The sequence below is a fragment of the Misgurnus anguillicaudatus genome, chromosome 1 (assembly GCF_027580225.2).
Source record: "Misgurnus anguillicaudatus chromosome 1, ASM2758022v2, whole genome shotgun sequence".
NCBI classification, from domain to species: domain Eukaryota; kingdom Metazoa; phylum Chordata; class Actinopteri; order Cypriniformes; family Cobitidae; genus Misgurnus; species Misgurnus anguillicaudatus.
This window is the reverse complement of record NC_073337.2, coordinates 27,524,120-27,542,253: the sequence shown is the minus strand read 5'-3', so window position 1 is coordinate 27,542,253 and position 18,134 is coordinate 27,524,120. Positions and strand designations below refer to the sequence as shown.

General features: G+C 36.8%; 1 protein-coding gene across 1 annotated transcript in view; it reads left to right on the top strand.

Moving 5' to 3' along the window:
* The first annotated feature begins 275 nt into the window (after positions 1 to 275).
* The window catches only part of ppfibp1a (PPFIA binding protein 1a), a 131,403-nt gene continuing 113,544 nt past the window's right edge, over positions 276 to 18,134 (top strand). Inside the window, exons 1-2 of the mRNA XM_073869122.1 lie at positions 276 to 398; positions 2,477 to 2,618. The gene's annotated coding sequence lies outside the window, so the exon portion shown is untranslated. The remainder of the gene's footprint in view (positions 399 to 2,476; positions 2,619 to 18,134) is intronic.

Genomic DNA, 18,134 nt, shown 5'->3' with positions numbered 1-18,134 from the left:
CCTACTGAATATTTGTTAATTATTTACATGAATTATTTGGAAAGTGATAAAAAACTAAAAATAACATTTATTTTTAATTTACAAATTGTAATCATGTAATAGTTACATTTTCAAAATGTACAATTTGAATTAAATATCGTTTACTGTGTTTGTGTTACTTTATTTTTAGCACAATCTTTAATCGATCAACTATATTAAATTGTTACGAAAATAATTGCCCTCAGGTAAATTGATCATGCGCATGCGTGGTTAAGTATCTCGCGCATCATTTAAAATTTAACGGCTTAACCGGAAGACGACTCCATACTGTAGCTAAATTGAAATGATTTTGTTTGTTTTTATAAATTATTTTATTTATATATTATACTTATACATTAGATAATTCATAACATTCACAGGTAAGAGTACTAAAGTATAATTTAGACACGGGTTCGGCAACACCGTACTTAAACAGCACGAGCACTTTGTCAGTTCATACTGTATAACGTTAGTAAATAACTTTAGCCGCACGATTTTACAAATGTATTTATAAAGTGACAACTGTTGATGAAAGTCATTAGTAATGTAATTTCATTAAAACAGAACCGGTATTGTATTAAATTTGCGAGTAAGTGTACTAAAACGTAAAGTAAACATAGATGAAAGAAACGACATGTAACGTAAAAAGCGCATTGCAGATACACGTTATTGAATGTAACTTGCTAAACCTGTAGTTTAATGTTGCTTCTTAAGTTAGTAGTTTAATTAGTTTTGTGTTTTACCTGTGACTACCAGAGTTGTAAAAAAATACATTTGCCTATTTAACTCATAAAATAGTGTGTATGGACCTCCGAGGTTAAAGGTTTGTTTATTAATTGCTTGTTTGTACTATCCTTAAATTAACATCCAAAAACAAGGTTTTAACTTAATCACATATACCAGTATGATGCTAGAGAGTAACTTTGGATCATTTTAGGACTGATATCAAATCAGACGTGCACTATTTTTAATGTAATGCACAGTTTGACCACTAGGTGGAAACATGGATTCAATCTACATTACAACAAGTGAAATAATTATGTCTGAACCTTCATCATTAAATGTTTATGTAAATTATGCAAAGAAATTAGATAATAAGCAGCCAAATTCACATCCAACATATATTTTATTTTACGTCTCTGTTATGTATGCTAGGTCAGAGTGAGGTCACGGTGAGGTCAACCATAGATCAAGAATTAGTCAAATTAGCAGCCTTGGACCTTTACACAGATAATGGTCGTGTTTACAACTGATGCATTCACTGCATTTCATCTGCGTAATGTTATAATGTGAAGTTTTACTCACGAACGATTAAATCACAAGTGTGATTCAGTAATAAAGAACGCATTCTTAGAAAACAGCTGTGACTGACACCAGCTTTATCTGCTGTCTGGTCACCGTGGGAACGCAGGTATACCTATTAAATTCTAACGGAGGCTGCTGAAGCAGACAGGGGTTTCCATAGAGACCACCGGAGGCCAAGTCTACAATAAGCATCCCCTAAAACATACCCTAAATATCTTTACACCTTAATCCTTTGGCTTGAGCAGATAGAAACTCGGCAGAGCGATAGATCTGTCTAGAAGATTATAAAATAACTTTTCATACAATATATGTTTCATATGCTGTGAGTTAAGCGCTCACTTTTGGCATAGTTCTTGTGATATTATGCGTAGGCGTGTTGTGTGTTCAGACATAAGTATTTGTTGGGCCCCACACATTGCAGATTACACGGCATCCCACTTACATGCTAAAATATCCCACAAATTCTGTGTATGTGTGTGTGTGCACGCACACACTTGGCGAATAATCCTCATTCTGATTCTGATGTAGACAAGATATTACCGTAACGCCTCCGCTTTTCCAGTTCACCGGCTCTGGGCATCTCACAGTCTATTGGCATCAGGATGGATAGTTGGGCTCAGCACACACCACTGGCAGGCTTATCTCCACTTCTCACCAAATTGAGAAGGGACCTGCGCCTAGCCGACGGTATCAAGCAGCTTTAGCCTGACCGTGAGGTCATCAATCTACCTTCCCCTCGATGATCCTTATTCTCAAATTCCAGCCTTGTCGCCGCTCAAACCACCGGCAAAGTATTGTCTTCCCATAATGGGGCTCAAACTCTGACCGCAGATGTGATGCCTGCTGTTAAAAGCCTGATGATTAGGTGGCAGATGGTGAACAGTCTCACTTTAAGGCATATTACAGATTTTTGCTAAATTCTACTCCAAGGCCCAGAATCACTGTACTTCCCGTTTTTACATTCGAGAAAGTCTGAGTTACTTGCAGTAGTGTCCAAAATAAAGTGGAACCAAAATGGTTTGAGTTTATTCGAACAGCATAATCTCAAACTTCACTTAATAGTGAAAACACTGTTTTATTTGAACTCTGGGAATGCTTTAAATGCATTTGAATGCAACTTTGTAATGGCATGTGTTGGTTTATGTGTCCTTAGGAATGAACTCGCGCTGTCTTGCAAGGCAATGATCTAGCAGTGCACAGTTGGCAGATACCGAGCCTCAGTCAATGACTCACAATGTGGAGTGGGCGTCTGGACATTCATTCATAGAAATACCATTTCCTACTGGCAAGACTTAGTAAGAAATTTACTTGATTTTAATGTTTTATATGCGGCTTTTTTAAGTATGCTTTCTATGATCAAAAACTTGTTTTATAAAAAATGTGGTCAACAGTACCCAGCAAGCAATAGCTGTCATTTCACTGTTTAGGTTAACTATAAACCCAATATAGTCCAGAAAGCAAAAATGTGGTTTTACATGTCGCTATTAAATTTCCAAATCTTGTTTTAGCCTAGAGGCTGTGTTTGCTATTAGATGTCTTTTAAATGCAAAATTGCTTGCTGTGAAAAACTGCAGTTAACCAAATGAGGGACAGTTTATTTAAAGGTGCCGTAGAATGTAAAATTTACGAAGGCATAGATGAATGATAAGAGTTCTGTACATGGTAATGACATATCGTGAGCATCAAAGCGATTTTTCTTCCTTCTTATTTAAACCTTGTGCATGCAAAAGACCGCTGGAAAACAACTGCCAATTTCAACATAACACAGACTGCGACGTTACAGTCGTGGTGTATGCCCCCAACATTAAAATACACATTAAATTAAGTACAATGTTATTACAATGCTAAAACAAAGTTTTGATTGTTGAGCTAGCGCTATATGCTAGTTAATGCTGTACCATTAAGGCTGTAGTTCTACTATTGATTTTACAGTTACGTTTTGCAGGTCAATACTGACAAAAAACACAAAGTACCACTCAGAAACGTCCATTCCCAATCTCCGAATAATTGATTATTCCTCAAAATCTGTATCTTCATCTGAAACAGGCTCAAACATAATATCTGTTTACACACACACAGAGCTACTGAACTGAACTGCTCTCAGAAACAGCCAATCAAGAGCAGAGCTCAACATTATTATTCATGACCCTTTCAAATAAGGTAATAATAGACCATTTCATTCTGGTGAAAAATTCTAGGACATTGTAAATGAACATGTTTCTGGGTAATTTTTGCACTTAATAATACCTTTTATGTAGATATCAGAGAACAATGTGACATATTGTATCAATGCATTCTTTGGCACCTTTAAAGGTGCAACGTTGCACTTTTAGCGGCATCTAGCGTTAAGATTGCGAATTGCAATCAGCGACTCGGTCCACAGCTTACCTCTCTTTTTCAAAACGCATTGTAAAGCTACGGTAGCCGGCACAGGAGTCAGGACAAACACATCATCTTCTGAGATAACGTAGTAACAAAACGACATCAGAGCAGTTTGTCCGTTTAGGGCTACTGTAGAAACATGACAACGTAAAATAACGACTTTCATTTAAGGGGACCCGCTATGTTTGTAGATAAAAATGTCTTATTTTAATAAAACATAATGCTGCGTTCACACCAGCCGCGATAGAGGCGTCAAGCGCAATTTTTAGAAGGATTTCTTGACAATAATGGAAAATAACATACAAAACTATATTATCAGTGGTATATAAAGACCTTTTTATATTGAACAATTATGTTTTTATTACCTTAGAATGAGACTTTTTTATCTTTATACACCAAGGGTCCCCTTACGTGGAAGTCGCCGTTTTGTGCCGCCATGTTTCTACAGAAGCCCTTAACGGACAAACTTTTTTACTAAGTTGTCTCCGACGATAACATGTTTTTCCGGTGGCGGCTACGGTAGCTTCTTTATGCGTTTCAAAGCGAGGAGTGAGCAGTGGACTGAGCCGTTGGTTGCAATTTGCAACCTCACCACTAGATGCCGCTAAAATTTACACACTGCACCTTTAATGTAAAGTCAATGTGAAGACGCGTTTATGCACGTCTGGAGGTCTCGCAGCGCAAATAAGGCGTTTAGCGCGACAGACGTGATTCCGGCTCATTCGCGCATCTAGTTCATTGAGTTGAGCGTTGCCGCGGGAAATGCGCAAGTTGAAAAATTTGAACCTTGGTGGAAAAATGCGCCGCGTTAACCAATCAGGAGCTTGCTCTAGTAGTGACATGATTACAGGAAGTGAGCGGAGTCGCAGAAGCCCCTCCCATGACACGAATTTACGTGTGATTGTCTCGATGACTAGAATTTCATGCGCGAATGAAGCACCTAAACTCAAAATGTTCAAGCGGCAAACTAGATGCGGTAGATGCGAATTTGACGCCTCAAGCGCGGCTGGTGTGAACCCACGGTAACAGTTCATTTTGTAGGGTCTTTATATACCACTGATAGTAATAAAATAGTTATGTATATTATATTGGATTTCTGTCACGAGATACTTCTAAAAGTACCACATTGCACTTTTAAAAGTATAACGCTAACACAGCTCTTTAGAAATGTATGTGTGTAATAAGTAACCTGCTTATTTGCTTATCAGAGGAGTAAGACAGTCTGTGCATCTAAGAAGGAGAATGAGACAGCATGATAAAGAGATAGGGCTGTATTTACCACAACGTCTTAGTCTTCATTGATCACTGTAATGAATGTCACCATTAAAATTCACCATCACGTTTCCATTCTTGCTAGCGATTTACAACATAGCATTCTCAGATAAGAACATGTAAGGAGAACCAGCAACCATTGTTAAATCCGAGACAGGCTGAATGTGACATACTTGGATTTTTAAAAATGTTTAGTAACTCCAACAGAAGGTGATGGTAATCCAGATTTAAAATTCATGGGAATTAGTGTTTAAACCCTTAAAGTTATGCTGTCTTAATACATGCAATGGATGTCTTCACTAATCCCAGAGAGTTTTACAGCATTGGGCTAGGTGGATAAGACATACAAAAAAACATACACTATGGGTCAAATCAAAAATTACACTGTTCATAAATATGTCAATCACTTTTAAAAGACCAGACACAGATTATTTATGCTATACTGTATTTTGATCAATACTGTACTTGCTATTTTCTATATGAGACAATTTTTTCTCCACCATGCATTTACATAAATGCCAGTCTTGTTTATTCATTAGTTTATGTATGTGCGTGTGTGTCAAAAGATATCAGCCAAGAGAGCTCTAATGAAAGATGATTTCTGTGCTTTGATCCAAGGGGCAAAATGTCTATTTCTGGTTTCTCATATCAATACACTTGCACCACCGGCACCTCCGTCACTAGCTTGGAAAGTAGGCACAGCTTTGTTTTATCTTTTTAAGAGCACTTACCAGCATAGCGCAAAGGAGTAATGGATTGTTATTCACAATAAACTACATATGTCCATTGAGAACACTGAAAGAGATTTGTTAAGAAGACCTTACTGGTAAACATGTATTAAAGCGTGATACTGAGGGTTTAGCAAATTATAACTTTTAAAGAATATATCGCCCCTGTTGACCTATGCATTTCTGGAAGAAGCCATATAAAAGTGACATTTAAAGGTAAAATATATGTGGGTTTAGATTTAGTTAGGAATCGATTGTATTTGTATTGTATAAACCTGGCATTTGAATGATCTGAATGACCTTTACATTATACATTTTTCTGATTATACATCAGAAAAATGGTCCAAAACTATCACTAGGGAGGTGATACTTTTAAAAGGTCTTGATATGTACCACATAGGTACAGTTATGTATACATTTGCTACCAACTGCAAAACTTATATGCATTGCTACCAATATAAGGTGCTAATGTGAACTCTGTGCAAAGGTGTACTGAAGGAAAGTGCCCGATTGTGGCACCATTTTTGACCATTTTTTCTGACAGTGTATGTGTAATATAAGAAAACAAACTGCGATGTCCTCTAATAATTAAACATTTAATGACCTTACAGCTCCAAGCTGATGTTTACAGAAAGAGACATGCAGTATTTGTGAAGCAAATGCATACGGATGCTTTGTGTTTAGGGGCTGTTATAAAATCGCTCGCGATCTATATGATTTTCCAACCACAATTTCAAGTGCATTCATCCGTTTTCAGCATGAAATCACCGGTGCGTAGCACTTTCATGATTGAAATATGAACCACGATTCCCGTGAAGCATTGCAGGAATAGTGTGACGACCTCATAATGGAGACAACACTCAGAGATTCACCTCTGGCCCATGTTGATCATGACAGGACTAATGTAAAATCTAAAGCAGGGGTGTGACAAATACAACACAGGATGGGTTTTAGCAGTCGTAAAAATAGTCCTTGGAATATAGTGTGAGGATTATTTCATTGATCCAAAACAAAGCAAATATAAAAGGTAATAGAAATATGTCAAGTTTAATACCCCATCTGCTTCTATGCTTACCAAATATCGAAATTTATGTCATCATTTTATGTCCTTTCAAACCTTTTTGACTTTTTACACGAGGTAAATTTTAAATAATGTTTTCTCCCTCACACAATAAAATTGAATGCTGACCAAGGCCATCTTTTTGCACATATTGTCTAACACAATGTTTCCAAAAGCAAGCACTTATGTGTTTAAAGATGTCTAATAGCTGTCCAAACACAGCCCAGATGTCTAGGTGAAAACAAGGCAAAATTTTGTCTGTCTGTTAAAGTATGTATGATAGTTATCATAAGCACTATTCGTACGGTAATTGTTTCTCGTAGGGTATTTTCATCATTTACAGGGGGTAGTCATTGAGTGCGTATACATGCACAGTCTTATGCTGCGTTTACACCAGCCGCGGTAGAGGCGTCAAGTCAATGTGAGGTCTCGTGGCGCGAATGAGGCGTTTAGCGCGATGTAGAGCGATTCCGCCTCATTCGCACGTCTAGTTCACGCGAATGGCCCGAATTCAGCGTTGCCGCGGCAAACGCGTGCGTTGAAAAATCTAAACTTTGGCGGAAAAACGTGCCAACCAATCAGGAGCTTGCTCTAGTAGTGACATGATTACAGACAGCAAGCGGAGTCGCAGAAGCCCCTCCTATGTTGCGAATTTTTGCTTGAATGTCTCGATGACTAGAATTTCACGCGCGTCACACCAGCCTCGTTTGAGGCGTCAAATTCGGTCTACCGCGTTTAGTTTGCCGCTTAAACTTTTTGAGTTTAGTCGCTTCATTCACGCGTAAAAGACGTGCATGTAATTCTAGTTATCGAGACATTCACACGGAAATTTGCCTCATGGCAGGGGCTTCTGCGACTCCGCTCACTTTTTGTAATCACGTCACTACTAGAGTAAGCTCCTGATTGGTTGACGTGGAGCAGTTTTTCCGCCAAAGTTTAAATTTTGCAACTCGCACGTTTCCTGCGGCGGTGCTCGATTTGCGGCATTCGCACTGGACACGCGAATGAGGCGGAGTCGCGTCTCCGCGCTAGGCGCCTTATTCGCTACGCAAGACCTGCAGACGTGTGTCAACGCATCTTAACATTGATTTAACATTGAAATCACTCGCACTTGGCGGCTCTACCGCCGCTGGTCTGAACGCAGCTTTACGACAATTATGCATAATAAAAAAAGCCCATAAACGGCATAAGCAGAAACAGATCGGCACAGGTAGTTTTTTGCTCATTACCTCGATTTCGCGGGGCATGTAAACACCTTAACCGGCTTTCTCGCAGTTTTGTTCATGTGTGCATGTACGCAAAGTAACGCATAGACGTCTCTGCTCGACTTAAGCAGTTGGCAGAGAAGCTGCAAAAATAAAACCTGATGTTCTGCAGACACAAGAAGAGATACAACAGAGTAAGATTGTGTTGAAAAGTGTTGGGGACAAAAGATCAGATAAAAAAACAGCAGGACGGGAAAAATATTGAATAACAGGGCATCAAAAATAAGCATAGCGTAGGCCAGTCAACAACACGAAAATACTCAGCATAAATCCGTCAACAATGTCGACTGCACACATGTAACAGTCCCTGTAACACCAGCTTAACCGAACAGTGCCAAAGCACCATACTGTAGAAAACAGCAGCACGTTAAGTCAATGATAACCATGGAATTTATTACATATGTAAAAGAAAACACACCATAAGCATACAACGCAACATATGTGACCCTGGACCACAAAACCAGTCGTAAGTCGCAAGGCATCGCTTGATTTTTCAGAATATTTTAACCAAAGGCTTTCAAAAAGTGGTGGGGACAAAATCAGACATTTCAAAAAGTGGTGGGGACATGTCCCCAGCGTCCCCAGTGTAAATGACACCTATGTACAACAGTTTAGCTTAAGACAGATATGCCGTCAGCTTTTTGAATGACTATTATGTACTACAGTATAGGCGCTGACTTCACTGCCTGCGAGAAACCTGACAAATCTCTAAGTCCCATGAAAACGCAGTTTAGCCGGTTTATTGATTTGCATGGTAATACATGAAAACAATTTTCTATAATAAGCATATTTTGATAGTTATCCGCTTATTCTGTGCATGTAAATGCACTCAACGATTTTATTGCTGTCCAAAACCAGAATGTCTGTGTTTTTCTCCTACCACACGCATAAAAATTCTCGGCTTAAATACTGTTTTATACCAACAGAAAGATTGTGTGGTACATGTAATTTAAGTGCCGTCCCAATCCAGATCTCTTAGTTTATAAAAAGGGATCAATGTAAAAGTCATTCAGCACTTCCTTTTAGACCACTAAAAAGCACCATATGGTGAAGCGCTTTAAGTTTATTCTGCACCAGAGATGCATCTTTCTATATGAGCATTTTTAACATTGACATCTTTATAACTGAAATGATGAGAAGTATGGACACAATCTTTCATCGCTCTTCTACAGCGAGTGGGAGCTGATGTAAATAAAGAACAAAAATGTTTAAAATGTCTATTATCAGCAGCAACAAGTGCTAAATAAACATCTAAAATATATTCAATTACACAACAGTATAGGCTTTTCCATATATTATCTGGTTGATCACGTAATTAACCACACATGCAGCACATTTTCAGGTGTTTCGAATTATAAACTCACATTTACACTTCAAATTTATCTTTATCCGAACGCATGAGTTTTATTGTGGAGGAGGCATGCAAATATATTTTTACAGACATCCTGTAAAAATCGTCTGAATAGGGCTATAAAAAGTGAGATGATGGCTGTTGCTTGCTGGGAACTAACTGTATGATCTGTCATATCTTTGAAACGTATGTTTGCGCTGAGAACGTGGGGAATAATTTCTCTTTTTAAGCTGTCTTCTCTTGCTTTGAAATGTGACAAAATACAGACAATGCATGTTTTCATATTCCACTGCGTTTATCAAGACGTGCATATTATGATGTTTTCTTCATTTTAAGAGTTTTGAGGGCATTTTTAACATGCAAGAGAATTCCTCTTCATAGCTGAAGCAATACGAGGCAGTCGACTTCCACCACCTGACATGCTAATAGATGTCAAGCATAATCACAGACCTAATCATGTTCATTATACAATAGCCATGAGAGTGTTTTAGTGCTAACTTTGAAAAAAACCTTATTGTCCAGAAGAAAAAGCAATTATAAAGCTTTTAAAAAGTCACATTAGAACAATCAAACCTTCCAGATGTCGTCTTACTAATAAAAAGTATTTGAAAGGTACTTCAAGCCCGTTCATTTAAGGTAATGTAACATACATAATTAACTATTTAGTGTTAAAAAAAATAATAATTTTCTAGTCCATACATACTGTATGTAAATTCGTTGACACAGTGCACTCTAAAATGATTCGATGACTTTACTTGAAAAAGTAAGCAATTTCCATACTGTTACGTATCATCTGGTACACATATGCAACAACATCCAACATTACAACCAGAGAATATGTAAGACTATGGAAACTGCTTACTTAAGTTTTTTAACAAAACAATTTCTTCAATTTTTTAAGTAAAGTCAACTAATAATTTTTTATAGTGTAACACTTTCAAAAAACACAAAATTAAATGTTAGAAAGTAAGAGTTCAGATGCAAAAGCCGCTAAACTTTGTAAAAAATAATACCAAATCCTCTCGGCAAGAATTATATGTTCATCAGATATGTTTGCTTTAAATCCGCTTAATTTTTCAGCAGAGTCCTCTAAGTGCACAAAAATAAAATTGCATGAATTACTTTATGCCTGCCGTAAAATTGTTTTTTACCTGGTTAAAGGAGGTTTACTGTATATGATATCAACCAAACTGTTGAACTTTTTACTTTGATTCAAAAAGGACAGTGATGATTGACTGGAGACTTTTTTTAGAAGTGGAGATATTTGCATGCACTTATGGGGCGTACACACCAAACGTGAATTCAACGATTTGCGGGAGTATAATTCATACAAAGCAAATGCAGAGACGCAAATAGACGCGAGCAAAATGAATGACCGGAGGTGTCATTTTGGGTATCAATACTTTACTGTAGTAATTTTTTTCGACTTTTTACTTCTACTCCTTACATTTTTACGCAATTATCTATACTTTCTACTCCTTACATTTTAAAAATAGTCATGTTACTCCTATTGGCTTTAAAAAAACGATCTAGATAAATCGCGCCATCCGGATAGAGTGAATTTGATTGTGGTTGGATGCCTATACGGCAACTTATTGGTTTGTATGTGATCCATCGTACCTGCACATAGCACAAATCATGTCACACTCCAGCAAGGAGGACAAACCCAGTGTTGGGGTTGTTACTCCAAAAATATTATTTCTTAAAAGTTAATATTTCTCCACTACTGGCTCATTTAATGTATTTGCATTGTACAAAAGTGTGTTCATTTTCAATGGGCATGAATTGCGGCTGAAACAGAAGCCTAGTGCATCCCACATTTTTCAACATTAACATTTAAATATAACATAGTCATTATGGCCTTTAGAATTTTTTTTTTTAGAAGGTTGTAATGCCAATGGCATTACATTACTTTTATTTTATACTTTAAGTAGTTTTGAAACCAGTACTTTTACACTTTTAATTGAGTAAAAAGCTTGAGTTGATACTTCAACTTTTACAGAAGTCTTTTTAAACCCTAGTATCTATACTTCTACCTAGGGGTGGGCGATAAACCGGTAGACTAACCGGTAGAAAATTGTCAACCAGTAGAGATTTTGGACTATCGTCTCTATCGAGGTAACATGCCCACGTCATGCTCCTGTGCGCGTAGTTATAAAAATGACGTAATGTTTTACACGTATTAAGGCACCACAGTTTAAAAATATATATATTTTAAGCCTTTGAAACACAAAACACAGATCTATATGCGTGCCGTGCGCTGTTTCTGTTTGTGATGCGCGCACAAGTCGCGTAACCACTGCTCATTAAGCTCGTGAGCATTTTTGCTGCTTTATTAAATACACACATGAACCAAAATTCCCATCTTTGCAAGTATCCTCATAAACCCAACCATTTAGGTCTTAAGAGAAAGTAAACAGCTAAAAGAGAAAACGCATGATTAAAAAACTCTACCATGATACATATTGTTATCATGATATAAAATGAGTGAATGTGATTACTTTTAATGTGAAACTGTTGGCGTGATTGCTGTGAAAACACAAGTTTTTTGCCTCAAACGCATCTTTGAAAAATGTGCATAACACAAATTTTAATCCTGCGAGTAATCTAGAGCCAGGAATGCGATGCTTCACGTTTGGTGTGTATGCAGCATTAAATAACAATAAAAATAACTAAATTGACATTTGTGTATTGTGTGGGTGATTCTCACGAAAACTTGGTTTTAAAAATGTCAAGCATGAAAATGTAAAAATTGCTTAAATTTACTTTTTTTCCCACCAGACATTGAAAAACAAAGTCTGGAGTAAATGGGAACATTAATTTAAAAACTTTTACTTATCATTTAACACTTTTTGTAACATAATTAAAAAAAATTCTCATTACCGCAACAGTCAGAAAACATCAACACTGACATATTTTCAAAATGACATGACAAACCTGAAAGAACATAATTTGGAGATTCTGCACATGCATTTAAAATCAAAGTATTATGCTTCTATTAATTAAATTAACATTTAATAAGCATCTGTTGTGGTAATGATAATCAAAATGTCGTGTAAGCATTCTGACAAGACAATATTTCAAATTAACTGTAAAAAAATTATCTTACCTGGTAGCCATCTTGAAGTAACTGGTCCATGTGCTTGGTCACTCAAAATCAAACTTTATTAAAATTCTGTATGTGTGCTTAAACTGTTCTCAAAAAGTGTTGCAGAGGATGAGAACATCAGGCATGGACACATCATTTTCCTAATTTCTCTTCATTATTATTATACATGAATATTCAGTAAATATTTTTTCTGTCATCTAAAGTAGTCTAGCAAAACATCCATTTATTTTTTTTCTTAATATTTTTGTGTTAATTTGATTAAATTACAACATAACGCATGTTCAAACACAGCCGGACACATTGCGGTAATGAGAATTTCAGCAGAAAATGAGATAAAATTTACAATTATAAATTCTTATGTTGAAATCACACATTGTGCAAGGTAGAACACAGTATTGTGTTAATTCTGATGCTTTTTAATGTTACTATATTACACATTTTAAAGCTAAAATCATTAGTGCCGTGGTGTTTCAATGGTTTTGTGAGAATCACCCACCTATATACATAATTACGTATTATCATTCCTTCATCACTAACTGTTTATCTTCATTGATCTTGAGTTTTGTTTGTTTTTATCTTCTTTTTATTTGCTTGTATAAGTTTTTTTGTAAGAATTATGAAGATTTCTATGGTATTAAAGATTTTAATAACATAAAAACCTTACTAAAAGATTAAAAAACTCTACCATGATACATATCGTTATCATAATATAAAATGAGTGAATGTGAATACTTTTTAATGAATGTGAATACTTTTGACACCAGTGCGAAAGACGCAAAACTGTTGGCGCGATTGCTGTGAAAACACACGTTATTTGCCACAAACGCATCTTTGAAAAAATTTGCATAACACAAAGTTAAATCCTGCGAGTAATCTAGAGCCAGGAACAAGATGCTTCACGTTTGGTGTGTACGCAGCATTAAATACCAATAAAAATAACTAAATTGACATTTGTGAAAATAAGGCATTCAATTACTGACTAATAACCATTTTATAACTATTAAAGTGAAATTACTGAACCTGATAATTTTATTTGTCAGACGCAAAGAGGGTTTTGCATCTGAGGACATCAAATGTATTTTTTTTTATATTTTTGTCTGCAATAAATTGCATTTTGTGTAAAATTCCCACAAAACAGTAAATAGGGTTTTACTCTCATTCTCAAGCTGAGTTTTGTGCCACAAAAGCGTACTTTCCTGCATCAACAAGTTCTCCATCTTTGCATTTTGTTGCATCTTGCATTAGTCTTAAGTAACGATTAAAATGGAAAACATGTCAGGCATCAGTCTGGTACACAGGCCGGGGGAATATAAATGGACCTTTGCTGCCTTGTTGTGAGTGACAGTGCAACAATTAATCTGACAAGGTGAACACATTCACACATGCCGACCCTGCAGGCTCTGTCTGGGGAGACTTAAAGCATTGAAGATTTCATAAGAAGTTGAAACAACTCCCAAGAGCTTTGCTCTCTCTGATGCCCAATCATTTCTTTATTATGGAAGCCTGCGGTGCATTTTAGTGACTCTTCCTCAGATTTTTTACTGATGATTGCTGCTGGAACTAAAGATGGAGACTTGTTAGAATAGTTTGTTATTGATTTTATTTCGCTAACAGGCCGCATGCTGGTTGCAATTTTAAAGAAAGATTTAATGGACATATTGTATCGTCAAGCCGTTTATTAGCCAAAATCAGACCCAGTACATATTTTTCATGGCTATTGGAAGACAGACATTTTATTACAAATGAGGAGTGAAAACAGATTTCCCCCGCAAATGCGCTGCTTTTGTTAGGATGACATTTAATTTAGGATGTGACAGAATGTTCTGAGTTAAAAGCTTGTGTTGTTTGGGTTGTTATGTGCGACATAAAAGCTAGAAACCAAATAAAGGGGAATTTGATTTGGTCTTGTTGTCACAAAAACAGACGTTGTTACATCATCACTGTTTAACCAAGCAATGAATTCGTTTTTAATGCTGAGTAGATGTAACTTTCTTTCCAGCATTAACCATCATGCACCATTGCACGGCTCTTTAGGAATACTTTATTCTTATTGGTTCATTGCATCATCCTGCAGTCGAATATGTTTGCATAATGATCTCTAAACTGTATATTTCACCGTTGTCCCTGGCAACCAATCTCCTACATCGTGGTAGGATCATTTCTACCCTTGCACTGTCTTTCTTCACTTCTCAAATCAATATATCTCGTTCGTTTATTTAAGTAGCCATGCATGATAACATGCCATTAGACAATCATTATGGCAAAATAAACCTCTATAATAATGTTTGCCTGATTGTATTTTATCTCAAAACCTAAGTACAGTATATAGTGTGTCAATAGTTCATAGCTCATGCTAATAAGGGTAAATATCAGAAGGCTCAAGGCTCAATATCAGAGCTATCTTACTCCACAGCAGACTGAATGGATCGCTGACCATATGGCAAACAAGTCTTTGATATCCGCAGAGATGAAGGAAATGGCAGTTGCCCGCTTTCCTTAGGTGCACCATGCTTTGATGAGGCGCCTTTTAGCATCCTGAAGCTCAGATAGAAAGCCTCTCTTTTGAGCAGCACATCTTTTGTGTTAAGTGTGGTGTAATTACGACTGGTGCTTCTATCTACCCTGATAGCCGTTTGGCTCGGGGTCTTATTTAACTCGGCCTTGATGAGAGTCAAACACACATCTCAGTATGAATTGGCCAGTTTTTCATCATGAGTCAGTGTGGTGGTTTATTATTTTTTTAATTCCATTGTGACACAAAACGGGATTTTTTCACAAAGGATAATAAAATAAAAAGATTTCTACCATCTCCGTGAAAGGCGCATATCCTCCCTTCCTCTCTGTCTCACTCCGTCTCTGTCATTAATTATTGAACATCAGAGAAAGCCTAATTACATCTGAACAGTGTGGTGCCATTAAGTAAATTGTCTGAAAAATTGGTACGGCCCAGCATCCAGAGCTTTTCACCTTCACTTGTCTCCGTCTGAAAGACATGTCCATCTTCTCTTCTCATGGGTTCCATTTCACACTTATATGCTTAATGGACCTGAAGGTCACCTTTATAAACTGATTACTGAAGAACCTTTCTTGAGTTCAGCCATACTTATCTACCATTTCTGAGATTCGCATAGAGCACAGAAAAGATCCAGGCTTGAGTAATGAAATGTGAGGGAGTGTTGCGTGTAAATCTGCTGGTTTGAGATATTAAAGTAATATTTTGAGCAATATTTCAACCGAATATGCAACCAAAGGCGCCTCTGTTTTTGATGTATTATTACCAATTTTTAGTTGCAATGAAACTTTTGTATATGAATCAAGCATGTATTCATAGCAAAAATTGCCACACTTCAAAAAATGCTGGGTTATTTTCAACCCAGCGTTGGGTCAAAAAAGACCGGGCCCAGTCGTTGGGTTAAATTAACCGAGAAAATGTTTTTATTTGAGCCAACAATGGGTTAAAACAACCCAGCATTTTGGGTTGAAACAACCCAGCATAGCTTAAATTTCAACCATAGACTGAAAAAATATGGACGTAGTGTTCGTGACGTCACCCATAGGTTTGTGAAGAGCTTTTTGGAAGCCAATAGTTGACGAAAAATCCCCCCATCACCTGCGGATAACTGAAAATAGGTAAAGAGGCGGGACGTAGGTGACTGGTTGAGAAATCACCCTCGCCTAGCTTGACGGTAGTGAACCCTGCCACACGCATCAGTCCGCACATACAAATGTGCGAGTTTGTGTACACTGGCGGGCGGACATATGTGCTAATGCACGTGGTGGTTGTAGCTTTGCGCACGGCTCGTCATCCTCCAACTATTCTCGGGAAGCTTTTCTTCTTCTTGTTTTATTTGCGGGTGTCGGTTGAGTGATATGTTACAGATATACTGCCGCCTGCTTTACCGGAGGTGAATGAAGCAAACATCAAATATGGGCAGTGGGAATTTTTTATAGAAAAACTTAAAATATAGGAGATATGAAAATTTTAGGGGCACAACCAGAAAATTTAGGGGCACACACCGTAGATCAACATGCTAACCAAATATTCACATTTCTACTTATTTCCACTGTATTACTAATAAAAACTTTTATGATAGATGCAGAATGTACAATGTGCTGTTTCAAAATCAGTGTGTCATCACAAAAAAAAGGTAAAATTTACTGGTCGCACATGTGCGACTGGATGTAAAATTCAGTGGCACACTCTCAAATTTTGGTGGCAAAATGGCACAATTTGGTGGCAGTCTGGAGCCCTTATACGGGGAAATTGTTTAAACGGGATGATGAAGGGAAAGAATGGTAAAATACAGGACAATCCCGGGAAAAACGGGAGGGTTGACAGATATGCCAAATAATGCATTGTAATAATATGTTAAATTGTTCTTTGATATTTACATAGAAGGTATGTAACTTTATTAAGTGCAAAAATGATCCAGAAACGTTTTTACATGTCTATTTACAACCTTATACTGTAAAAAATACTTTGCTGCCTTAACATTTTTGTTAAATCAACTCAGATTTACAAGTCATGTCAACAGAGATGAGTTGTCACAACTTATAAAATATAGTTGAGAAAAGTCAACTTAATTTTATAAGTTATAACAACTCACCTGTAGTTATAACAACTCATCTCTAGTAAAGATAAATAATAGTAAGTTGAAATGACTTATAAATCTGAGTAGATTCAACAAAAATTTTTAAAGCAGCAAAGTATTTTTTACAGTGTAGGGAATGTCCTTTAAATGAAATTGTCTATTTTTGCTAGGGGTGCACCGATAAATGCCGATATACACTAATAATACGTGGCCGCCGTCAATAACTATTCTGAATCGCACAGCCGATAATATTCACAGCTATTTCATGTACTACGGCTTTTGATCAGTAAGTTTGAGTGGTTTATAACATGCATTTGAGAAAGCAACACTCGTCAAACATAATCATTATACATATTATTTATTATCATAAAAATACCTGAAAAGGTTTGAAGAAAAAAAATATAAATATATCCTTAAGCCATTTCCTAGAGCTGCGTGTCAAGTCATAGCTGCGTGTGTATGTATCTTTGTCTACAGTGCATATTGAGTTTCTGCACAAGAGCACCCCCTGGCTTTTGGATGAAACGGTATTTCACCGTAATTCATTGAAAAGCATAGCAAGCATCATCAGCCGATATATATGTGCACCCCTAATTTTTGCCCTATTTGGAAGGGTCATGAATAATAATATTGAGCTCTGCTCTGATTGCTCTGCTCTGAGGCTCATGCCAGTAGCTCACATTAGTAAACAGACATTATATGTTTGAGCCTGTATCAGACGAAAATTCTGATTTTGTGGAACTAATAATTGTTTGGAGATTGTTAATTGACGTTTCTGAGTGGTACGTCTTTTTTCCAGTATGAACCTGCAAAACGTAACTGTAACGTCAATAGTAGAACTACAGCCTAAAAGTTAGCATTAATTAGCATGTAGCGCTAACTGAGCAGTCACAACTTTCTTTTTAGCATTTTAACAACTTTGTAATAATTTATGTGTAATTTAATGTTGGGGCCGTCCATTTCGACTGTGACTGTGTTATGTTGAGATTGGCCTGTTTTCCAGCAGTCTTTGTGTGTACAAGGTTTACATAAAAATGAGGAAACAAATGCAT